This window comes from Oculina patagonica, chromosome 8 (assembly GCF_052425735.1).
Source record: "Oculina patagonica isolate OP01 chromosome 8, crgOcupat, whole genome shotgun sequence".
Lineage (NCBI taxonomy): Eukaryota > Metazoa > Cnidaria > Anthozoa > Scleractinia > Oculinidae > Oculina > Oculina patagonica.
In genome coordinates this window covers 21190307-21217881 of record NC_135765.1, presented here as the reverse complement: position 1 = coordinate 21217881, position 27575 = coordinate 21190307, and the positions used below count along the sequence as shown (strand labels likewise).

General features: G+C 34.3%; 2 long non-coding RNA genes across 2 annotated transcripts; both read left to right on the top strand.

Moving 5' to 3' along the window:
- The first annotated feature begins 10017 nt into the window (after positions 1-10017).
- Positions 10018-15578, top strand: LOC144662757 (uncharacterized). The gene is made up of 5 exons (XR_013572518.1): positions 10018-10126; positions 10898-10989; positions 14235-14328; positions 15084-15177; positions 15509-15578. It is a non-coding gene; the product is annotated as an uncharacterized LOC144662757 (long non-coding RNA).
- A 685-nt stretch (positions 15579-16263) lies between these two features.
- Positions 16264-26660, top strand: LOC144662760 (uncharacterized). The gene is made up of 3 exons (XR_013572521.1): positions 16264-17119; positions 17156-17439; positions 24324-26660. It is a non-coding gene; the product is annotated as an uncharacterized LOC144662760 (long non-coding RNA).
- Positions 26661-27575: the final 915 nt, after the last annotated feature.

The following is a 27575-nucleotide window of genomic DNA, read 5'->3' as shown; positions in this document are numbered from 1 at the left end:
ACTTAACTCTAAAATTGTATGATGCGTTACTTATCTTCTTATGTTAATGTTAACTCTACAAAATTATGTTGCGTTACATGTTTATTTATGTTTTTTTGTTTACTATACAAATGTATGATGCGTTACATATCACCTTGTGTTATTGTTTACTCTACAGAAATATGATGCGTTACAAATATCCTTTTGTTATTACTACTCTACTAACCCAGTTACTTTCCTTTAATCTCACTTTGTTATTTTTCACAAGTGTATGATGATGCGTTACAAACTCTGATTTATTTTGTTATTCTCCACAGCTGTGTGACAATGCGTTACTAACCCTGATCATTTACTTTTACAGGCATCTTGGCGACACCTATTGGCATCGAAGGGGTAAACACACACACCTGGTAAGTAAACTATTAAGTTGCCAATTTTCTTTCGTTATTGTTTACTATAGAAATATATGATGCGATACTTATCTTCTTATGTTAATGTTAACTCTACAAACTTATGTTGCGCTACATGTTTATTTATGTTTTTTTGTTTACTATACAAATGTATGATGCGTTACATATCACCTTGTGTTATTGTTTCCTCTACAGAAATATGATGCGTTACAAATATCCTTTTGTTATTATTACTCTACTAACCCAGTTACTTTCCTTTAATCTCACTTTGTTATTTTTATCAAGTGTGTGATGATGCGTTACAAACTCTGATCTATTTTGTTATTCTCCACAGCTGTTTGACAATGTGTTACTAACCCTGACCATTTTTTTAACATGCATCTAGACGACATCTACATAGCATCCAAGGGCTACAAACACCTCTGGCAAGTAAACTATTTCGTTACTAATATTCCTATGTTATTGTTTACTCTAGAGCCTTTTGTTACGCTACATATCTTATTATGTTATTGTTTACTATACAGATGTATTATGCTTTACTCATTTTCTTATGTTAACTTAACTCTAAAATTGTATGATGCGTTACTTATCTTCTTATGTTAATGTTAACTCTACAAAATTATGTTGCGTTACATGTTTATTTATGTTTTTTTGTTTACTATACAAATGTATGATGCGTTACATATCTCCTTGTGTTATTGTTTACTCTACAGAAATATGATGCGTTACAAATATCCTTTTGTTATTATTACTCTACTAACCCAGTTGCTTTCCTTTAATCTCACTTTGTTATTTTTATCAAGTGTATGATGATGCGTTACAAACTCTGATCTATTTTGTTATTCTCCACAGCTGTTTGACAATGTGTTACTAACCCTGACCTTTTTTTTAACATGCATCTAGACAACGTCTTCTTAGCATCCAAGGACTACACACACATCTGGTAAGTAAAATATTTCGTTACTAATATTCCTATGTTATTGTTTACTCTAGAGCCTTTTGTTACGCTGCATATCTTATTATGTTATTGCCTACTATACAGATGTATTATGCTTTACTCATCTTCTTATGCTAACTTAACTCTAAAATTGTATGATGCGTTACTTATCTTCTTAAGTTAATGTTAACTCTACAAAATTATGTTGCGTTACATGTTTATTTATGTTTTTTGTTTACTATACAAATGTATGATGCCTTACATATCACCTTGTGTTATTGTTTACTCTACAGAAATATGATGCGTTACAAATATCCTTTTGTTATTATTACTCTACTAACCCAGTTACTTTCCTTTAATCTCACTTTGTTATTTTTATCAAGTGTGTGATGATGCGTTACAAACTTTGATCTATTTTGTTATTATCCACAGCTGTTTGACAATGTGTTACTAACCCTGACCTTTTTTTAACATGCATCTAGACGACGTCTTCTTAGCATCCAAGGACTACACACACATCTGGTAAGTAAAATATTTCGCTACTAATATTCCTATGTTATTGTTTACTCTAGAGCCTTTTGTTACGCTGCATATCTTATTATGTTATTGTCTACTATACAGATGTATTATGCTTTACTCATCTTCTTATGTTAACTTAACTCTAAAATTGTATGATGCGTTACTCATCTTCTTATGTTAATGTTAACTCTACAAAATTATGTTGCGTTACATGTTTATTTATGTCTTTTTGTTTACTATACAATTGTATGATGCGTTACATATCACCTTTTTTTATTGTTTACTCTACAGAAATATGATGCGTTACAAATATCCTTTTGTTATTAATACTCTACTAACCCAGTTACTTTCCTTTATCTCACTTTGTTTTTTTTCACAAGTGTATGATGATGCGTTACAAACTCTGATCTATTTTGTTATTCTCCACAGCTGTGTGACGATGTGTTACTAACCCTGATCATTTACTTTTACATGCATCTAGACGACATCTACATAGCATCCAAGGGCTACAAACACCTCTGGTAAGTAAACTATTTCGTTACTAATATTCCTATGTTATTGTTTACTCTAGAGCCTTTTGTTACGCCACATATCTTATTATGTTATTGTTTACTATACAGATGTATTATGCTTTACTCATCTTCTCATGTTAACTTAACTCTAAAATTGTATGATGCGTTACTTATCTTCTTATGTTAATGTTAACTCTACAAAATTATGTTGCGTTACATGTTTATTTACGTTTTTTTGTTTACTATACAAATGTATGATGCGTTACATATCTCCTTGTGTTATTGTTTACTCTACAGAAATATGATGCGTTACAAATATCCTTTTGTTATTATTACTCTACCAACCCAGTTACTTTCCTTTAATCTCACTTTGTTATTTTTATCAAGTGTATGATGATGGTTACAAACTCTGATCTATTTTGTTATTCTCCACAGCTGTTTGACAATGTGTTACTAACCCTGACCTTTTTTTTAACATGCATCGAGACGACGTCTTCTTAGGATCCAAGGACTACACACACATCTGGTAAGTAAAATATTTTGCTACTAATATTCCTATGTTATTGTTTACTCTAGAGCCTTTTGTTACGCTACATCTCTTATTATGTTATTGTTTACTATACAGATGTATTATGCTTTACTCATCTTCCTATGTTAACTTAACTCTAAAATTGTATGATGCGTTACTTATCTTCTTATGTTAATGTTAACTCTACAAAATTATGTTGCGTTACATGTTTATTTATGTTTTTTTGTTTACTATACAAATGTATGATGCGTTACATATCACCTTGTGTTATTGTTTACTCTACAGAAATATGATGCGTTACAAATATCCTTTTGTTATTACTACTCTACTAACCCAGTTACTTTCCTTTAATCTCACTTTGTTATTTTTCACAAGTGTATGATGATGCGTTACAAACTCTGATTTATTTTGTTATTCTCCACAGCTGTGTGACAATGCGTTACTAACCCTGATCATTTACTTTTACAGGCATCTTGGCGACACCTATTGGCATCGAAGGGGTAAACACACACACCTGGTAAGTAAACTATTAAGTTGCCAATTTTCTTTCGTTATTGTTTACTATAGAAATATATGATGCGATACTTATCTTCTTATGTTAATGTTAACTCTACAAAATTATGTTGCGTTACATGTTTATTTATGTTTTTTTGTTTACTATACAAATGTATGATGCGTTACATATCACCTTGTGTTATTGTTTCCTCTACAGAAATATGATGCGTTACAAATATCCTTTTGTTATTATTACTCTACTAACCCAGTTACTTTCCTTTAATCTCACTTTGTTATTTTTATCAAGTGTGTGATGATGCGTTACAAACTCTGATCTATTTTGTTATTCTCCACAGCTGTTTGACAATGTGTTACTAACCCTGACCATTTTTTTAACATGCATCTAGACGACATCTACATAGCATCCAAGGGCTACAAACACCTCTGGCAAGTAAACTATTTCGTTACTAATATTCCTATGTTATTGTTTACTCTAGAGCCTTTTGTTACGCTACATATCTTATTATGTTATTGTTTACTATACAGATGTATTATGCTTTACTCATTTTCTTATGTTAACTTAACTCTAAAATTGTATGATGCGTTACTTATCTTCTTATGTTAATGTTAACTCTACAAAATTATGTTGCGTTACATGTTTATTTATGTTTTTTTGTTTACTATACAAATGTATGATGCGTTACATATCTCCTTGTGTTATTGTTTACTCTACAGAAATATGATGCGTTACAAATATCCTTTTGTTATTATTACTCTACTAACCCAGTTGCTTTCCTTTAATCTCACTTTGTTATTTTTATCAAGTGTATGATGATGCGTTACAAACTCTGATCTATTTTGTTATTCTCCACAGCTGTTTGACAATGTGTTACTAACCCTGACCTTTTTTTTAACATGCATCTAGACAACGTCTTCTTAGCATCCAAGGACTACACACACATCTGGTAAGTAAAATATTTCGTTACTAATATTCCTATGTTATTGTTTACTCTAGAGCCTTTTGTTACGCTGCATATCTTATTATGTTATTGCCTACTATACAGATGTATTATGCTTTACTCATCTTCTTATGCTAACTTAACTCTAAAATTGTATGATGCGTTACTTATCTTCTTAAGTTAATGTTAACTCTACAAAATTATGTTGCGTTACATGTTTATTTATGTTTTTTGTTTACTATACAAATGTATGATGCCTTACATATCACCTTGTGTTATTGTTTACTCTACAGAAATATGATGCGTTACAAATATCCTTTTGTTATTATTACTCTACTAACCCAGTTACTTTCCTTTAATCTCACTTTGTTATTTTTATCAAGTGTGTGATGATGCGTTACAAACTTTGATCTATTTTGTTATTATCCACAGCTGTTTGACAATGTGTTACTAACCCTGACCTTTTTTTAACATGCATCTAGACGACGTCTTCTTAGCATCCAAGGACTACACACACATCTGGTAAGTAAAATATTTCGCTACTAATATTCCTATGTTATTGTTTACTCTAGAGCCTTTTGTTACGCTGCATATCTTATTATGTTATTGTCTACTATACAGATGTATTATGCTTTACTCATCTTCTTATGTTAACTTAACTCTAAAATTGTATGATGCGTTACTCATCTTCTTATGTTAATGTTAACTCTACAAAATTATGTTGCGTTACATGTTTATTTATGTCTTTTTGTTTACTATACAATTGTATGATGCGTTACATATCACCTTTTTTTATTGTTTACTCTACAGAAATATGATGCGTTACAAATATCCTTTTGTTATTAATACTCTACTAACCCAGTTACTTTCCTTTATCTCACTTTGTTTTTTTTCACAAGTGTATGATGATGCGTTACAAACTCTGATCTATTTTGTTATTCTCCACAGCTGTGTGACGATGTGTTACTAACCCTGATCATTTACTTTTACATGCATCTAGACGACATCTACATAGCATCCAAGGGCTACAAACACCTCTGGTAAGTAAACTATTTCGTTACTAATATTCCTATGTTATTGTTTACTCTAGAGCCTTTTGTTACGCCACATATCTTATTATGTTATTGTTTACTATACAGATGTATTATGCTTTACTCATCTTCTCATGTTAACTTAACTCTAAAATTGTATGATGCGTTACTTATCTTCTTATGTTAATGTTAACTCTACAAAATTATGTTGCGTTACATGTTTATTTACGTTTTTTTGTTTACTATACAAATGTATGATGCGTTACATATCTCCTTGTGTTATTGTTTACTCTACAGAAATATGATGCGTTACAAATATCCTTTTGTTATTATTACTCTACCAACCCAGTTACTTTCCTTTAATCTCACTTTGTTATTTTTATCAAGTGTATGATGATGGTTACAAACTCTGATCTATTTTGTTATTCTCCACAGCTGTTTGACAATGTGTTACTAACCCTGACCTTTTTTTTAACATGCATCGAGACGACGTCTTCTTAGGATCCAAGGACTACACACACATCTGGTAAGTAAAATATTTTGCTACTAATATTCCTATGTTATTGTTTACTCTAGAGCCTTTTGTTACGCTACATCTCTTATTATGTTATTGTTTACTATACAGATGTATTATGCTTTACTCATCTTCCTATGTTAACTTAACTCTAAAATTGTATGATGCGTTACTTATCTTCTTATGTTAATGTTAACTCTACAAAATTATGTTGCGTTACATGTTTATTTATGTTTTTTTGTTTACTATACAAATGTATGATGCGTTACATATCACCTTGTGTTATTGTTTCCTCTACAGAAATATGATGCGTTACAAATATGCTTTTGTTATTATTACTCTACTAACCCAGTTACTTTCCTTTAATCTCACTTTGTTATTTTTATCAAGTGTGTGATGATGCGTTACAAACTCTGATCTATTTTGTTATTCTCCACAGCTGTTTGACAATGTGTTACTAACCCTGACCATTTTTTTAACATGCATCTAGACGACATCTACATAGCATCCAAGGGCTACAAACACCTCTGGTAAGTAAACTATTTCGTTACTAATATTCCTATGTTATTGTTTACTCTAGAGCCTTTTGTTACGCTACATATCTTATTATGTTATTGTTTACTATACAGATGTATTATGCTTTACTCATTTTCTTATGTTAACTTAACTCTAACATTGTATGATGCGTTACTTCTCTTCTTATGTTAATGTTAACTCTACAAAATTATGTTGCGTTACATGTTTATTTATGTTTTTTTGTTTACTATACAAATGTATGATGCGTTACATATCTCCTTGTGTTATTGTTTACTCTACAGAAATATGATGCGTTACAAATATCCTTTTGTTATTATTACTCTACTAACCCAGTTGCTTTCCTTTAATCTCACTTTGTTATTTTTATCAAGTGTATGATGATGCGTTACACACTCTGATCTATTTTGTTATTCTCCACAGCTGTTTGACAATGTGTTACTAACCCTGACCTTTTTTTTAACATGCATCTAGACAACGTCTTCTTAGCATCCAAGGACTACACACACATCTGGTAAGTAAAATATTTCGTTACTAATATTCCTATGTTATTGTTTACTCTAGAGCCTTTTGTTACCCTGCATATCTTATTATGTTATTGCCTACTATACAGATGTATTATGCTTTACTCATCTTCTTATGCTAACTTAACTCTAAAATTGTATGACGCGTTACTTATTTTCTTATGTTAATGTTAACTCTACAAAATTATGTTGCGTTACATGTTTATTTATGTTTTTTGTTTACTATACAAATGTATGATGCCTTACATATCACCTTGTGTTATTGTTTACTCTACAGAAATATGATGCGTTACAAATATCCTTTTGTTATTATTACTCTACTAACCCAGTTACTTTCCTTTAATCTCACTTTGTTATTTTTATCAAGTGTGTGATGATGTGTTACAAACTCTGATCTATTTTGTTATTATCCACAGCTGTTTGAGAATGTGTTACTAACCCTGACCTTTTTTTTAACATGCATCTAGACGACGTCTTCTTAGCATCCAAGGACTACACACACATCTGGTAAGTAAAATATTTCGCTACTAATATTCCTATGTTATTGTTTACTCTAGAGCCTTTTGTTACGCTGCATATCTTATTATGTTATTGTCTACTATACAGATGTATTATGCTTTACTCATCTTCTTATGTTAACTTAACTCTAAAATTGTATGATGCGTTACTTATCTTCTTATGTTAATGTTAACTCTAAAATTGTATGATGCGTTACTTATTTTCTTATGTTAACGTTAACTCTACAAAATTATGTTGCGTTACATGTTTATTTGTTTTTTGTTTACTATACAAATGTATGATGCGTTACATATCACCTTGTGTTATTGTTTACTCTACAGAAATATGATGCGTTACAAATATCCTTTTGTTATTATTACTCTACTAACCCAGTTGCTTTCCTTTAATCTCACTTTGTTATTTTTATCAAGTGTGTGATGATGCGTTACAAACTCTGATCTATTTTGTTATTCTCCACAGCTGTTTGACAATGTGTTACTAACCCTGACCTTTTTTTTAACATGCATCTAGACGACGTCTTCTTAGGATCCAAGGACTACACACACATCTGGTAAGTAAAATATTTCGCTACTAATATTCCTATGTTATTGTTTACTCTAGAGCCTTTTGTTACGCTACATATCTTATTATGTTATTGTCTACTATACAGATGTATTATGCTTTACTCATCTTCTTATGTTAACTTAACTCTAAAATTGTATGATGCGTTACTTATCTTCTTATGTTAATGTTAACTCTAAAATTGTATGATGCGTTACTTATTTTCTTATGTTAATGTTAACTCTACAAAATTATGTTGCGTTACATGTTTATTTGTTTTTTGTTTACTATACAAATGTATGATGCGTTAGATATCACCTTGTGTTATTGTTTACTCTACAGAAATATGATGCGTTACAAATATCCTTTTGTTATTATTACTCTACTAACCCAGTTACTTTCCTTTAATCTCACTTTGTTATTTTTATCAAGTGTGTGATGATGCGTTACAAACTCTGATATATTTTGTTATTCTCCACAGCTGTTTGACAATGTGTTACTAACCCTGACCTTTTTTTTAACATGCATCTAGACGACGTCTTCTTAGCATCCAAGGACTACACACACATCTGGTAAGTAAAATATTTCGCTACTAATATTCCTATGTTATTGTTTACTCTAGAGCCTTTTGTTATGCTACATATCTTATTATGTTATTGTTTACTATACAGATGTATTATGCTTTACTCATCTTCTTATGTTAACTTAACTCTAAAATTGTATGATGCGTTACTTGTCTTCTTATGTTAATGTTAACTCTACAAAATTATGTTGCGTTACATGTTTATTTATGTTTTTTTTGTTTACTATAAAAATGTATGATGTGTTACATATCTCCTTGTGTTATTGTTTACTCTACAGAAATATGATGCGTTACAAATATCCTTTTGTTATTATTACTCTACTAACCCAGTTACTTTCCTTTAATCTCACTTTGTTATTTTTCACAAGTGTATGATGATGCGTTACAAACTCTGATCTATTTTGTTATTCTCCACAGCTGTTTGACAATGTGTTACTAACCCTGACCTTTTTTTTAACATGCATCTAGACAACGTCTTCTTAGGATCCAAGGACTACACACACATCTGGTAAGTAAAATATTTCGCTACTAATATTCCTATGTTATTGTTTACGCTAGAGCCTTTTGTTACGCTACATATCTTATTATGTTATTGTTTACTATACAGATGTATTATGCTTTACTCATCTTCTTATGTTAACTTAACTCTAAAATTGTATGATGCGTTACTCATCTTCTTATGTTAATGTTAACTCTACAAAATTATGTTGCGTTACATGTTTATTTATGTTTTTGTTTACTATAAAAATGTATGATGCGTTACATATCTCCTTGTGTTATTGTTTCCTCTACAGAAATATGATGCGTTACAAATATCCTTTTGTTATTATTACTCTACTAACCCAGTTACTTTCCTTTAATCTCACTTTGTTATTTTTATCAAGTGTGTGATGATGCTTTACAAACTCTGATCTATTTTGTTATTCTCCACAGCTGTTTGACAATGAGTTACTAACCCTGATCATTTACTTTTACATGCATCTAGACGACATCTACATTGCATCCAAGGGCTACAAACACCTCTGGTAAGTAAAATATTTCGTTACTAATATTCCTATGTTATTGTTAACTCTAGAGCTTTTTGTTACGCTACATATCTTATTATGTTATTGTTTACTATGCAGATGTATTATGCTTTACTCATCTTCTTATGTTAACTTAACTCTAAAATTGTATGATGCGTTACTTATCTTCTTCTGTTAATGTTAACTCTACAAAATAATGTTGCGTTACATGTTTATGTTTTTTTGTTTACTATACAAATGTATGATGCGTTACATATCATCTTGTGTTATTGTTTACTCTACAGAAATATGATGCGTTACAAATATCCTTTTGTTATTACTACTCTACTAACCCAGTTACTTTCCTTTAATCTCACTTTGTTATTTTTCACAAGTGTATGATGATGCGTTACAAACTCTGATCTATTTTGTTATTCTCCACAGCTGTGTGACGATGCGTTACTAACCCTGATCATTTACTTTTACATGCATCTTGGCGACACCTATTGGCATCGAAGGGGTAAACACACACACCTGGTAAGTAAACTATTAAGTTGCCAATTTTCTTTCGTTATTGTTTACTATAGAAATATATGATGCGTTACTTATCTTCTTATGTTAATGTTAACTCTACAAAATTATGTTGCGTTACATGTTTATTTATGGTTTTTGTTTACTATACAAATGTATGATGCGTTACATACATGTATCACCTTGTGTTATTGTTTACTCTACAGAAATATCATGCGTTACAAATATCCTTTTGTTATTATTACTCTACTAACCCAGTTACTTTCCTTTATCTCACTTTGTTATTTTTCACAAGTGTATGATGATGCGTTACAAACTCTGATCTATTTTGTTATTCTCCACAGCTGTGTGATGATCCGTTACTAACCCTGATCATTTACTTTTACATGCATCTTGGCGACACCCATTTGGCATTGAAGGGGTAAACACACACACCTGGTAAGTAAACTATTAAGTTGCCAATTTTCTTTCGTTATTGTTTACTATAGAAATATATGATGCGTTACTTATCTTCTTATGTTAATGTTAACTCTACAAAATTATGTTGCGTTACATGTTTATTTATGGTTTTTGTTTACTATACAAATGTATGATGCGTTACATACATGTATCACCTTGTGTTATTGTTTACTCTACAGAAATATGATGCGTTACAAATATCCTTTTGTTATTATTACTCTACTAACCCAGTTACTTTCCTTTAATCTCACTTTGTTATTTTTCACAAGTGTATGATGATGCGTTACAAACTCTGATCTATTTTGCTATTCTCCACAGCTGTGTGACGATGCGTTACTAACCCTGATCATCTGCTTTAACATGCATCTAGACGACGTCTTCTTTGCATCCAAGGACTACACACACATCTGGTAAGTAAAATATTTCGCTGCAAATATTCCTATGTTATTGTTTACTCTAGAGCCTTTTGTTACGCTACATATCTTATTATGTTATTGTTTACGATACAGATGTATTATGCTTTACTCATCTTCTTATGTTAACTTAACTCTAAAATTGTATGATGCGTTACTTATCTTCTTCTGTTAATGTTAACTCTACAAAATTATGTTGCGTTACATGTTTATGTTTTTTTGTTTACTATACAAATGTATGATGCATTACATATCACCTTGTGTTATTGTTTACTCTACAGAAATATGATGCGTTACAAATATCCTTTTGTTATTATTACTCTACTAACCCAGTTACTTTCCTTTAATCTCACTTTGTTATTTTTATCAAGTGTGTGATGATGCGTTACAAACTCTGATCTATTTTGTTATTCTCCACACCTGTTTGACAATGTGTTACTAACCCTGACCTTTTTTTTAACATGCATCTAGACGACGTCTTCTTAGGATCCAAGGACTACACACACATCTGGTAAGTAAAATATTTCGCTACTAATATTCCTATGTTATTGTTTACTCTAGAGCCTTTTGTTACGCTACATATCTTATTATGTTATTGTCTACTATACAGATGTATTATGCTTTACTCATCTTCTTATGTTAACTTAACTCTAAAATTGTATGATGCGTTACTTATCTTCTTATGTTAATGTTAACTCTAAAATTGTATGATGCGTTACTTATTTTCTTATGTTAATGTTAACTCTACAAAATTATGTTGCGTTACATGTTTATTTGTTTTTTGTTTACTATACAAATGTATGATGCGTTAGATATCACCTTCTGTTATTGTTTACTCTACAGAAATATGATGCGTTACAAATATCCTTTTGTTATTATTACTCTACTAACCCAGTTACTTTCCTTTAATCTCACTTTGTTATTTTTATCAAGTGTGTGATGATGCGTTACAAACTCTGATCTATTTTGTTATTCTCCACAGCTGTTTGACAATGTGTTACTAACCCTGACCTTTTTTTTAATATGCATCTAGACGACGTCTTCTTAGCATCCAAGGACTACACACACATCTGGTAAGTAAAATATTTCGCTACTAATATTCCTATGTTATTGTTTACTCTAGAGCCTTTTGTTACGCTACATATCTTATTATGTTATTGTTTACTATACAGATGTATTATGCTTTACTCATCTTCTTATATTAACTTAACTCTAAAATTGTATGATGCGTTACTTGTCTTCTTATGTTAATGTTAACTCTACAAAATTATGTTGCGTTACATGTTTATTTATGTTTTTTTGTTTACTATACAAATCTATGATGCGTTACTTATCACCTTGTGTTATTGTTTACTCTACAGAAATATGATGCGTTACAAATATCCTTTTGTTATTATTACTCTACTAACCCAGTTACTTTCCTTTAATCTCACTTTGTTATTTTTCACAAGTGTATGATGATGCGTTACAAACTCTGATCTATTTTGTTATTCTCCACAGCTGTGTGGTGATCCGTTACTAACCCTGATCATTTACTTTTACATGCATCTTGGCGACACCCATTTGGCATCGAAGGGGTAAACACACACACCTGGTAAGTAAACTATTAAGTTGCCAATTTTCTTTCGTTATTGTTTACTATAGAAATATATGATGCGTTACTTATCTTCTTATGTTAATGTTAACTCTACAAAATTATGTTGCGTTACATGTTTATTTATGTTTTTTTTTTTGTTTACTATAAAAATGTATGATGCGTTACATATCTCCTTGTGTTATTGTTTACTCTACAGAAATATGATGCGTTACAAATATCCTTTTGTTATTATTACTCTACTAACCCAGTTACTTTCCTTTAATCTCACTTTGTTATTTTTCACAAGTGTATGATGATGCGTTACAAACTCTGATCTATTTTGCTATTCTCCACAGCTGTGTGGTGATCCGTTACTAACCCTGATGATCTGCTTTAACATGCATCCAGACGACGTCGTCTTTGCATCCAAGGACTACACACACATCTGGTAAGTAAAATATTTCGCTACAAATATTCCTATGTTGTTGTTTACTCTAGAGCCTTTTGTTACTCATATCTTATTATGTTATTGTTTTCTATACAGATGTATTATGCTTTACTCATCTTATGTTAACTTAACTCTAAAATTGTATGATGCGTTACTTATCTTCTTATGTTAATGTTAACTCTACAAAATTATGTTGCGTTACATGTTTATTTATGTTTTTTTGTTTACTATACAAATGTATGATGCGTTACATATCTCCTTGTGTTATTGTTTACTCTACAGAAATATGATGCGTTACAAATATCCTTTTGTTATTATTACTCTACTAACCCAGTTACTTTCCTTTAATCTCACTTTGTTATTTTTATCAAGTGTGTGATGATGCGTTACAAACTCTGATCTATTTTGTTATTCTCCACAGCTGTTTGACAATGTGTTACTAACCCTGACCTTTTTTTTAACATGCATCTAGACGACGTTTTCTAAGGATCCAAGGACTACACACACATCTGGTAAGTAAAATATTTCGCTACTAATATTCCTATGTTATTGTTTACTCTAGAGCCTTTTGTTACGCTACATATCTTATTATGTTATTGTCTACTATACAGATGTATTATGCTTTACTCATCTTCTTATGTTAACTTAACTCTAAAATTGTATGATGCGTTACTTATCTTCTTATGTTAATGTTAACTCTACAAAATTATGTTGCGTAAGATGTTTATGTTTTTTTGTTTACTATACAAATGTATGATGCGTTACATATCACCTTGTGTTATTGTTATTGTTTACTCTAGAGCCTTTTGTTACGCTGCATATCTTATTACGTTATTGTTTACTATACAGATGTATTATGCTTTACTCATCTTATGTTAACTTAACTCTAAAAATGTATGATGCGTTCCATATCTCTTTTTGTTACTGTTAACTACACAAATGTATGATGCGTTACTTATCTTCTTATGTTAATGTTAACTCTACAAAATTATGTTGCATTACATGTTTATTTATATTTTTGTTTACTATACAAATGTATGATGCGTTACATATCTCCTTGTGTTATTGTTTACTCTACAGAAATATGATGCGTTACAAATATCCTTTTGTTATTATTACTCTACTAACCCAGTTACTTTCCTTTATCTCACTTTGTTATTTTTCACAAGTGTATGATGATGCGTTACAAACTCTGATCTATTTTGTTATTCTCCACAGCTGTGTGACGATGCGTTACTAACCCTGATCATTTACTTTTACATGCAATTTGACGACACCTATTTGGCATCGAAGGGGTAAACACACACACCTGGTAAGTAAACAATTATGTTGCTTATTTTCTTACGTTATCGTTTACTATAGATGTATATGATGCGTTACTTATCTTCTTATGTCAATGTTAACTCTACAGAATTATGTTGCGTAACATGTTTATTTATGTTTTTGTATACTATACAAATGTACATGATGCGTTACATATATCACCTTGTGTTATTGTTTACTCTACAGAAATATGATGCGTTACAAATATCCTTTTGTTATTATTACTCTACCAACCCAGTTACTTTCCTTTAATCTCACTTTGTTATTTTTCACAAGTGTGTGATGATGCGTTACAAACTCTGATCTATTTTGTTATTCTCCACAGCTGTGCGACGATGCGTTACTAACGCTGATCATTTACTTTTACATGCATCTAGCTGATATCTACATAGCATCCAAGGGCTACAAACACCTCTTGTAAGTAAAATATTTCGTTACTAATATTCCTATGTTATTGTTTACTCTAGAGCCTTTTGTTACGCTACATATCTTATTATGTTATTGTTTTCTATACAGATGTATTATGCTTTACTCATCTTATGTTAACTAAACTCTAAAAATGTATGATGCATTCCATATCTCCTTTTGTTACTGTTTACTCTACAGAAATATGATGCGTTACAAATATCGTTTTGTTATTACTACTCTACTAACCCAGTTACTTTCCTTTATCTCACTTTGTTATTTTTCACAAGTGTATGATGATGCGTTACAAACTCTGATCTATTTTGTTATTCTCCACAGCTGTGTGACGATGCGTTACTAACCCTGATCATTTACTTTTACGTGCATCTTGACGACACCTATTTGGCATCGAAGGAGTAAACACACACACCTGGTAAGTAAACAATTATGTTGCTTATTTTCTTACGTTATTGTTTACTATAGAAATATATGATGTGTAAATTATCTTCTTATGTTATTGTTAACTCCACAAAATTATGTTGCGTACATGTATATTTATATTTTTGTTTACTATACAAATGTATGATGTGTTACATATCTCCTTGTGTTATTGTTTACTCTACAGAAATATGACGCGTTACAAATATCCTTTTGTTATTATTACTCTACTAACCCAGTTACTTTCCTTTATTCTCACTTTGTTATTTTTCACAAGTGTATGATGATGCGTTACAAACTCTGATCTATTTTGTTATTCTCCACAGCTGTGTGACGATGCGTTACTAGCCCTGATCATTTACTTTTACATGCATCTTGATGACACCTCTTTAGCATTCTGCAGGGGCTTAACATACACGTCTGGTAAAACTCAGGACCCCAAAAAATCCCCAAGTCTTCCGACATTACCCCCAAAAAATCCCGGGACCAAAAATACCCCCCCCCCCCCCGAAAAAATCCGTTGTCAAATTATACCCCTAAATTGGCAGGTGGGAAAATAATATATCACAAAGTAAACCGTAAAAAATTGAACGGTTGTGTTTGTTTATTCATCGTACTTTATGAATTTATTTTTTTTTATCTGGTAGTCATTTTAACAATGCTAGAGACACCCAATAACACTTCTGTTTCTCAACAATAACATTAAGAACTAAACAAGAATACAAGATCACCCCGGGCAAGAACATTATGTTTGTTTGTATTTTATTCGCATAAATACGCCAAGGCCGCGCCAAGGCACTTTAGTTTGTTTTTAATATCCAAAAAATCCCCTATTTAAATCAAGTCACCCAAAAAATACTTGCCAAATTTTCCAACCCCAAAAAATCCCGGAATCGAAACATTTCAAACCCCAAAAAATCCTTTGATCATCCCCGTCATTTACAAGCCGGAGTACCCCCCCTGGGATTTTTGTTTACTCTACAAATGTATGATGTGTTATATATCTCCTTTTGTTATTGTTTACTATTAACCCCTACCTCAAGAACCAAATGTGCTGCGAGGAGGTTAAGGGCCTGATTACATGAGCCGGGCTGGCCGGGCTAGCCGGGCTGGCTCGGTTAACCGAGATCTCGGCACGTCTGTTAAACGCAACAAAAATCAATTTCGCGATTACATGACAATCGGGCCAGCCCGGTTAGCCAAGATCTCGGTATCACGATGCCGGGATCTCGGCTAGCCGGGCTGAAAATTTTCCATGTAATCGCGTTAACCAGGCCAGCATTAATTTTCTCTTCCGAGCACAATATCCGACGAAAAAATCAATGCTTCTCCTTCTAAATAGGATGTAGAGGTAACGTAACCCATCCAGCTGCATAACTGCAAAAAATTAACCACCAAATTGCCGGAAAAAGGTGATTAAGATCATTCGTGCTCTGATCATTCTACTATAACCGGGCTGAAAGTCATCTCGGCAAACCGGGCCAGCCTGGCTAACCGGGCACATGTAATACCGGGCTGAAAGTCATGGACGGCGGAGCATTTTTCCAACTGGGGGGCTGACTAGTGACTTGAAGTGGATGGCTTAAGAGACTCTTCTCTTATTAACTCTTAATTTTTTCTGTTAAAGTGGGGGGGGGGGAGCTAAAGCCCCCCCCAGCCCCCCCGGCTCCGCCGTCCCTGAAAGTCATCTCGGCAAACCGAGCCAGCCCGCCTAACCGCGCCAGCCCGGATCATGTAATTAGGCCATAAGTCGTTTTCCTAGTCTCCGTAAGTTTTCGTAGGCTTTTTACGGCATGGCCACTTATAATACGTGCACACAACTCACAAGAATCGTTATTTAGTAAAATGTCATCACCTTAATGTGAAAGATCCTCAGTAAAAATTGTGTTGATCTTCATTCACTGTTGTTGTTCTGACAGCACTGTTCATAAGCTTATGTTGTTGTTCTGACAGCACTGTGCATTTGCCATTAGAGTTCAGTCTCGAAGGTGACTTGCCGAATTCTTGCAGACCGTCCATTATGTAGCTCGAATTAACCCGCAATTTTCGAACAACTCCAACAAAGAAGAACTTTCCTCAAGATAGGACCGATATGTAAGCGTTCAAACAAAGAAAGAACATTGTTTTAGTCCGTATGTCTGATGTGACGGAGGTGAAGCGAACTATTTCTCTTCGCGAGGTCTGTCCCACGTGATTTAGCTCAGCCAATCGAATTGCTCAGTTAACGACCTTGGCGGGAAATGCTCCTGAATCGCTTGTGGCATTTCTTTGGTCCAGCAAAAAATGAACAATTAATCTTATTTTCTCAGGACAACTCGGATTAATATTAATCGGATTAATATTAATCCTAATGATTATTATAATCCAGTAATAGATTATTATAATCCAGTAATAGATTATTATAATCCGGTAATAGATTATTATAATCTATTACTGAGGTTTGAGCCGTGCCTTAATCCATTAGGATTAATATTAATCTTATGTAAGATTAATATTAATCGAATTAATATTAATCTTAATAATAAATCTCAATCCTAGTCCAAAGCTTTCAAACTGAACCATATACTGGCATATACAAAACGCAAAATAGTCAACAGACTTGCGCGTGAAAGATTTCAAATCTAGATTTGAATCATGTGGTGCCAACGCAACACAACGAACAAGGGAGGCTAAAAATAATAAACATCGAGCTAAAAAGACAGAGCGCTCAATCAAAATAATGCAAGAAGCATTGCCTTTACAACACAGAGTGTCTCTCTGAAACCAACTTTCAGCTTTTTCATAGTAAAGCTGAAACAGTCTCTGGCGAAGCCGGACCAAGATAATCTGTGATAAGACGATACATCTTGCAACAGTATTGATTAAAATGCCGGGCCCGGCGTCAATAAAATGCATGTAGTTTACATTTTCACGGAACATTCATATCTTGTCCTTCCAGGGCGAACATTTTGAGAGCCTAAAGCATATCTTGCAAATAGCATTGAGCCAAAACAAACTGAACTAGCACAACATGTGGCAGAGTACAACTCTACAAACGGAAGCCACGCAGCACGGACTAATCATGACCTCTAGACACTTCCTTGGTCGGCCACAATCTTATGGCTCTATTCAATACATAATGCCTCCAAATAAAAACAGTACCCTCAAAAAGAAGTCAGAAGCAAACAAGAACATTGAGAAGCTTGAGAAGCTTAAAATCGGGCGCTTTGCCTTGAAAGGCAGGGTTCAGTACAGCAGAAACCACGAAGCAGTTACTTAAGTAGCACTCAGTCCGACTGTGTTTGTGTAAGTCACAGGGCTTGCATGAGCTGTATTAGTGTGCATAATATAATATCTAGAACGTTGTCGAGATTGCATTATTACTTAATGACATGATGGTTTCAATTTATAAATGTATTTCACACAATACAAATAAACGATTGAAGTAAACGACTAGAAAATGTAAAGTTTTAAGACTTAGCAAAGTGCAGTGTATTGGTAATACTGTAAGGTGCGGTTTCACCTGAAGGTCGTGTGCTTTTCGATATTTTCCAGCCATTGCACTTTGATGGGACAGTACTACAACTGTTTACCGGAGAACTACTATTGTCAAGAAAATGATCACAACTTGTTGATGAATGATTGAACATTTGTTTCATACCATTACTGTAATAGCAATTGATGAAGGCTTTATGAAATCGTAACTTGATCGCATTGCAAGTTTTCCGCGCTTCACGCTCGCCCTCGCACTTCGCGCTCGTTGTATCGCGCTTCACGCGCCCGCAAAATAAACCACCTGTTCTGGGCACAAGTTGTCGGAACATGGCTATTCGGTCCCAGACCTCGTCTCTATCTCCCGCCCCCCACCTCTTAATTGTTATCAAACGTGACTCTTTTTAGGCCCAATTCATCCCCTACCTCCATCCCCCACCATGGGCGTCTCAGATTCTAATCGCTGATCCCACGCGCCAAAAGTTCCGAGAGATCCCTGAAATACCTCTCACTAATTGCTGCTCAGCTACGAATTTTCATATGCATCTCTGTAGACCTACATGACCGCCGGTTTAACCAAAAAAGAATTCAGCCTGCATAGAAACACTTCGTGTTTTGGGACTTGCAGACGTTTTTGTTTATACTAAAACTCCCCGGCATACTGTATTTCGAGGACTAGACTGGACTGGACTGGACTGGTAAAACGCGGACTAGTAAAACGCGGACTAGTAAAACTCGGACTTGTAAAACGCCTCTAGACACTTCCCTGGCCACAATCATCTTACGGCTCTCTTCAATACATAATGCCTCAAAAAAACAGTAACCTCAGAAAGAAGTCAGAAGCAAATAAGGTCGAAAGACCGAATTTGAACATATAACGGCAAATGTTCTAATGTCACGAACGTAGGAGTCGTGTAGGCCCGTCACCTTTATTTACCACATACTGCCCCCAAATTAAAACAGTACCCTCAGAAAGAAGTCAAAAGCAAATAAGGTCGAAAGACCGAATTTAAACATTTAACGGCAAATATTCTAATGTCACGAACGTAGGAGTCGTGTAGGCCCGTCACCTTTATTTACCATTGACTGTTGATTTCTGGACGGGCCCCGTTCTACCTCGTGCGAGCAATACAAACGACTGCATTCAACAGACGTCAAGTAGTGGAAAGAAAGAAACATATGCACACAACTCATAGCATCAATCCCGTTGTTTTAGTAGGGGTTTGCAGAACGAACATGTGCTATACTGCAAAAACATCTCTACGCTAAAACAGACCATAGAGTGCTCAAAAAAGCTAGAAATATGCCGTCGAAGAAACACAAAAAAGATTCAAACACAAATTGTTTCGCTTGCTAAACCGTTTAGTTTTATCCGATTTACAAGCGCTTGTTTTACAAGTCCGCGTTTTACTAGTCCGCGTTTTACAAGTCCGCGTTTTACTAGTCCGCGTTTTACTAGTCCGCCTTTTACAAGTCCGCGTTTTACCTGAGTCCGCGTTTTACTAGTCCGCGTCTTACAAGTCCGCGTTTTACTAGTCCGCGTTATACTAGTCCGCGTTTTACAAGTCCGCGTTTTACTAGTCCGCGTTTTACTAGTCCAGTCCAGTCCTCAAAATACAGTATGCCAAAACTCCCCGCCCTCGAAAGATAAGTCCTTGACGGTTCTTGTCGTTTTTCGGTGCCTAATCATCTTCGGCATCTTTCTCATCCACCTCTCGTTCTGTCCTGTGTCTGTCATCACACGAAAGAAAAGCTGATTCTCAAAAAATCTGCCACAAAAGGAAATTGACAAAAACAATATGAAAACCATATATCGAAAGTTTCTTATTCTAAAATTTTATCATACGTCTTAATTCAGAGCTACAAAGAAGTTCCTCCTTTTGAGTTATTGATACTGTTCTTACAGTACCTCTTTCCACTAGCGAAATTTTACAAAATTCCTTCGCGGCGAAAAGGTAGCGCGAATCCAGAACAGACTCCAATCGAGAGTGGGTTAATTCTAGATTACTATTAATTAACTATTACAACATTCATTTTTAAAATAGTTTCCCAAGCCGACTTAGCTAACTAAACGTCGAGTGTATCTTTCAGTAAACAAAACATGCCGTTATGACGCCGGAAATCCAGCTCACGCATACTATACCCCGTGACTCACGCAAACCTCCGACTTACGTGCTACTACAGTCATTCCTTTCTAAACATTTTTTTTTGACCACCACCGTACCTTTCTACCCAAAAAACTCATGAAACCGCCCGGTTTTAACCTGTTTTAACCTTTCAAAAATTAGAGCGCTCGAAACTAAATAAGATCCGTAATCACAAACAACATACAGCCGTTTACCAGCACTCTTTAAAACTCCTGAAACCCTTCAAAATCAGGCAAAATAAATCTTTGAAATAACCTTTATCAATGTTTCTTATTTTTTATTCAGTTCTATAAAATGCCTTTCATACACTACTGTCAAACAAAAATTTCAATTTCCTCAAAGTTTCAAGACAAAAGAATAACAAATATTTCGTGCACAATGTAATTTGATTAAGCCAATATTATCACGTCTAAAAATACTTCAAGCAATTCAGTGAAAACCCGTTTTTTTTTTTCGTATCAACGAAAACCACTTTCGAATAATCAATACATGAAAATAACAATAAGGTCAAAAGGAAGAAAGGAACCTTTCTAATTATTTGAAGACTTTCAAAGCCGTGATATTATGCATCCAATCCGCGATAAAATTTAATTACAACAAAATCCAAGTTCTCATTTTGAAGTCCATTTTTTTCAGTTGATACCTTTATCCAACTTGTGAAAAATTCCATTCAAGTTCCTATTAATACTGTACATTCCCAATGTTTTGCTCAGGTCTTCAGAAGCGTCTTACTAACCAAATCTAAAATAATTCCAAAACATGCTGTACAAACATTCTACTCTTTGTGACAAACAACTTGACGACCAATTGTTCAGAAATGAAAATCGACACAGTTCTTCCTAAATAAAAAAAAAAGTTTTACGGCGGAATCAGGCTCAAAAAATATACCGCAAGATCACACCCCCATTCATAGTCAGAAACCAGCAAACCATCTAGTTTGCTAAAAAAAAACACTGCGTGACATCAATGACGTTACCTTTTTCATTTACAAAAATAACTTTAACTTGTCAAAGTAAGTGCAATTTCACAATGGTGAATATCAGTACAGTATGGGACCCAGTTCTCGGCCGGATCCAGTTCTCGGCCACTTTGTGTTTAACGCGTTTTTTCACACTCCAGTTGAATTAAAAGAAAAAGGTAATTCCTTCAAACGATAGACTGATTCATGTGCTTTAAGTATCTTGAGTTTGATCGTTCAATTCGATATAGAAAGCTCACACGTCGAGTTTACGCGGAGGTAGGTGAATTTGCATTCCCGAAAAATTTGTTTGTTTACGGCTCCTTAAAATTCATGGATGTAGTTAAATTCGTATTTTATCCAAAAGCCCCCACCATACCAGCTAATTTTTGGCATGTGAAACGTAGAATAATTCAGCTTTCTGCTTTAGTTAACTTTTCGTTGAACCGTTGTATTTTTTGGTCTTAATTTGCTTCGAAATTTTTTCTTGCGACGTTTGCGTATTTGCCAGTTCTCGGCCACCCTGCTCGCTATCACAGCTTAGCGCTTGGTTTTTAATATAATTTCATCTGCTGCTGCCAGAATGAACGAAATAAATGTTTTAAAAATAAAGTTCAATCTTATCTCTAAGTTTTAAGCTGACTCTTGTCTTGTCTATTATTTCTACAACACTTAAATCTTTCAAGACCTTTTCACTGCAAAATAAACCATCTAAATGCACGGGTCACACAATGCGGTTTTGCCAGAACCTGCACATAAGCAACTAGGCGCGTTGAAATCCTTCTTTTCTAAAGTAAAACAAAGCCTCATAAAAATAATTTGGGATCGATATAACATAAATAGGTTTACAGAGTGATTTTATGACTATGAAAATTAATTGAGCATTTTTTTTACAGATAATTACGCACAAGCTTTTTAGTGGCCGAGAACTGGGCCAAGGTGCCCGAGAAATGCGCCCACAAATGGAGCTTTTATTTTTATTATTGCTCGGGCAAATTAATTTTTGACCGATCGATAGCTTTACACCAAAAAGCTGAATAATGTAGCTAGCTCTGGGAGAAATTTCAAGTTCCTGCGGTTCTTCTGAGGTAAGAAATACAAGTTTACGTCAAAAATGGCCGAGAACTGGGCCAAGGTGGCCGAGAACTGGGCCCACAAATGGAGCGTTTATTTTTATTATTGCTCGGGCAAATTAATTTTTGACCGGTCGATAGCTTTACACCAAAAAGCTGAATAATGTAGCTAGCTCTAGGAGAAATTTCAAGTTCCTGCGGTTCTTCTGAGGTAAGAAATACAAGTTTACGTCAAAAGTGGCCGAGAACTGGGCCCCATACTGTACTTTGCACCGTAAGCTTTTTTCTCTGTCCTTCCGCCGAAGCAAAAAAACACAACCTGATTACACATTAACCCAAAAGTCGACCAAGTGTGCCTGCAACGATTTCCTGTCAAAACTAAAATGAAAACCATTGCGGTATGCGTCACCCGTAGCGGTTTTGTAGCAACCCCGAGCTATCCCCGTCTTTTTGGCCGCGCCAGGAGACTACGCTCTAGGACGACCAAAGGGTAAACCTTAAATCGGCCACGCCCGATTAATAAGGTCGGAAGACCGAACTTAACACAGAACGGCAAAGGTACATACACGTAGGAGTCGTGTAGGCCCGTCACCTTGACGGATGTGATTAGTGACTTATGTTCTGTCAGTCCTGTGTTGTAAGTCTGCAGTGTGTTTGTCATATACATATCTGTCAGATAGTCAAATAGACATATCTGTTATCCGAACATTCAAGAAATTTTATCGGGATTATAATAGGGATTAATATTAATCCGGATTATAATATTAATAATAATCTAATCCTTCCAATTTTTTGCCGTGCCTTAATCTATTACTGGATTATAATAATATATTACTGGATTATAATAATCTATTACTGGATTATAATAATCTATTACTGGATTATAATAATCCTATTATAATCTATTATTATTATAATCCGCGGATTAATATTAATCCGAGTTGTCCTGTTTTCTTTACCGAATTTTGAACAGAAAATTGAGATGAAATCGCAAAGCAACTTTACAAGCGTTTCGCAAGATCGCGCGATCATCATCGAATAAAATATTCATTTTACTTTGGTATAGTTAAGCCTTATAAAGCAGTAGACAGCGCTTCATCACCAATAATAAAGTACTTTTTCATTTGTCTTCTGATGACGAAATTAATTTTAGAGTTACCGAGAATTAAAATACTAGGAAAGTGTTCTTTGTAATGTTGTAGGTTTTACAATGGCCCTTGCGTGACGCCTCATTTAGATGTAAAATACCCCGGGGGGGGGGGGGTAAGATTTATACGGGGAGTCTCCGCCCCAAGCTCTTACCCCTTACCCTTTTATATACCATTTTGACAGAAACTGTACCCCTTTTGTATACCTTTTACTGAAAAAAGGTATCCCTAAATCGCTTGTGGCATTTCTTCTAGCCTGTTCCAGGCGTTTGGTTAGTTGGGAAGCGGCGCAAGAAACGGCCAAAAAAAATGGGGAGGGGAAACTAACCGAACGCCTGGAACAGGCTACATTTCTTCCGCTGTGGTCCAGCAAAAAATGAACAATTCATCTTATTTTGATTACTCTTTACCGAATTTTGAACAGAAAATTGAGATGAAATCGCAAAGCAACTTTACAAGCGTTTCGCAAGATCGCGCGATCATCATCGAATAAAATATTCATTTCACTTTGGTAGAGTTAAGCCTTATAAAGCAGTAGACAGCGCTTCATCACCAATAATAAAGTACTTTTTCATTTGTCTTCTGATGACGAAATTAATTTTAGAGTTACCGAGAATTAAAATACTAGGAAAGTGGTTTTACAATGGCCCTTGCGTGACACCTCATTTAGATGTAAAATACCCCAGGGGGGGGGGGGGCACTCAAAAAAGATTTATATGGGGAGGCTCCGCCCCAAGCTCTTACCCCTTACCCTTTTATATACCATTTTGACAGAAACTGTACCCCTTTTGTATAACTTTTACTGATAAAGGTACCCCTTTCATATACCTAAAAGGCGTGGCATAGCCCAACAGGACGTTTAATTTTCTTGTCATTTTTATGTAGCGCTTATTAAATTAAAATAATACAGCCATAAAGTGCGTCTGTTCGAAATATTTTTAATTATAGGCCTTTTTAAAAACCTAAATGACGGATTTTCATGCCCTTTCATATACCTAAACTTGTGAAATCGCTATCCTTTTACATACCTGAAGCCTGAAAAAGGTACCCCTTTCGGGTGGAGCCTCCCACGTTAAATATCCCGGCGTATTTTATAGGGGTTTTAAAATTGTCAAAAACGATCGCAGTTAAATATTCAACTTAATTAATGACTACTTTACTCAAAAGAATGAATTAATTACAAGACACCAAATGAACTACGTTTTAAAGAAGGATACTTTATGCGTATTTGACTAATCCTTGGAAGTAAGGTACTGCTTATAGATAGGTCACTTAATAGCTGTTTAACGCGCAAGCATGAATTGAATACAAGACGTTAAATTAAATACGTTTTAAAGAAGGATACTTTATGGGTACTTGAATAATCCTTAGTAGTAAGGTACTGGTTTGATACTTCACAAGATAGCTGTTTAACACACAAGTATGAATTGAATACAAGACGTTAAATTATTTACGGCGTTTTAAAGAAGGGTACTTTATGAGTATTTAATTATCCTAAGAAGTGGTGTAGATGTACACAGCTGTCACCATGAATAAAAACAAACTTGACTGCCTCTTGTTATTAAGTTAGCCCCACCCTCACCCTCATCCTCAACCCCACCCCAGGTAAAACAGCGTACATCATGTATAATAAACAAATTAATGACTCATGGATTACTCTACTTTTAATGAGTAATGTTTCGAAGATGCAACTGTATGTCCTTTGACAAATATCTGAACAAAATGCAATGAATTTCAGGTTTATTCTGGACATTACCCCCCAATGCTACAACTGGCACCAAATGAAAAAGAGGCAGCAATTGGAAAATCAGTGCAGAGGCGATGGGGAGTGAACCATTAAAAAAGTTTTAAAGGAGAGGATTAATCCAAGAATGGTAAATCAATTTAAACCTTTTGCATCTATGAAGAATCAGTAGAAAGATATATAAAACCTGCTCTGTTGGAGTAGTTGAGTTATATAACCAATCAGGTTTGCCTTTACCTGCTTCTGATCCCAGGGATCAAACCCCTAAACGAGACCAACCTTCTTAACCCAATGGATTTTCTGCTGTTTTTTTTTGTTCATAAATTTAGTAACGATTGGGTATGAGACTAGCTAGCATTGTTGATGTTTTTGCAACATGTCAACAGATAAGGCACAATTATTGATATCAGTCTAGTTTGAATCACCTTAACGAAATATTAACAGCTTTTAAATTCGTGATACCATTTACTTTTAAAAGTAACAACTCTCAATATCAATTTTCAGCACAATAAAGAGACTAAAGAATATCTGGTGGAATGGAAGCCCTCCTGGGTGGCTGAGAAAGACTTGTCACAATTGCAAGAAAGTGTGGGACACGAAAAGGAAAAATTAAATAACTGCAACTTTTGTACTTGAAAACATATACAATAGTAGGGATGTGCACTGCAATATCAGGAAATTACTGTAACCCTCCCTTGCCTAGGACAATTTATACATGATTTGTTCTTCAACAAGAGATTTTGTATAGTGTTGCCACCTTCCAATTTCTTCAAGGAGATTATCCATTCTTTGAATAACTTCATTTTCTATTACTTAGGATATGGTAGAAGAGTCTAAGAGTTTTTGGAAAAGAAATATGTAGTTATCAAACGATGAGAAGTAGACTGCCTGATCCTCCTGATTGAATTTAGGCATGCAATAAAAGTTCTTTCAAATTCGCATTTGTGTTTGATTTCCGTTCATACTCCACAAGTAGACACCAGGCAGTCCAGAGAAAACGACTTTTCAGGGACCGCGGGGGAGGGGCTGGTAGGGCTATAGTCCTACCACTTTTTTGGCTGGGTTAATTTTTTAGGACTTTTAGGGCTCATGAAAAGGATAATGTAATATATAGCAATAGGTAAGCCTCAAAGCGAAGCTCCACATTTATTTAAAAAATGAACTATAAAATGGATAAAAACTAAACCTTGCCCACGCGGAATCTATCGAAACTGCGTTCAGAAAGTAAAAACATCATGAAATTTCCTGTCATAAAATCAGGCTCAGCAATTCAGTAGGAGGTTGTTAGCTTGCATCAGGGTCCTGTCTCTTTCTTCAGCGGACTTGATCTATGTAGTGCTTAGCTTATTCTTCATGATGGCAGCCGCAGATTCAACAGCAAACAACAGAAACAAGCAAACTGGACTTGCACAGGGAATATCATTCGCAATTATTTCGGTCTCCTCGTAAACAATTTTCGTTTTCCACAATTCCACGGACTAATATAAATGACTTTTGAGGACATCTATGAGAAAGAATGTTCTCTGTCACTCTTTTTACTCTCGGTTTCATTCAGCCTACACAGCAAACACCGTGCAACAAATTTTCCCGCGTTTTCATATCATAACTTCGTTGAGATCAAACTGAAACGTCCACATCACCCAGTCGATAGAAAATAACGTCAATTGCTCGTTGTACGGCTACGAAAAATGCGACCAGAGACCAATAAAATTAAAATTAAACCGTGTAGCGATTGAACGAGAGCACATTTTTTTGCGTAAAGGCGCATCGAGGTTTCGATGCACTCATACTTGAAAAAAGACAAACAAAATAGAGCAGTTAAAAAAAAAAACCTCTCAGATCTTTTGCTGTG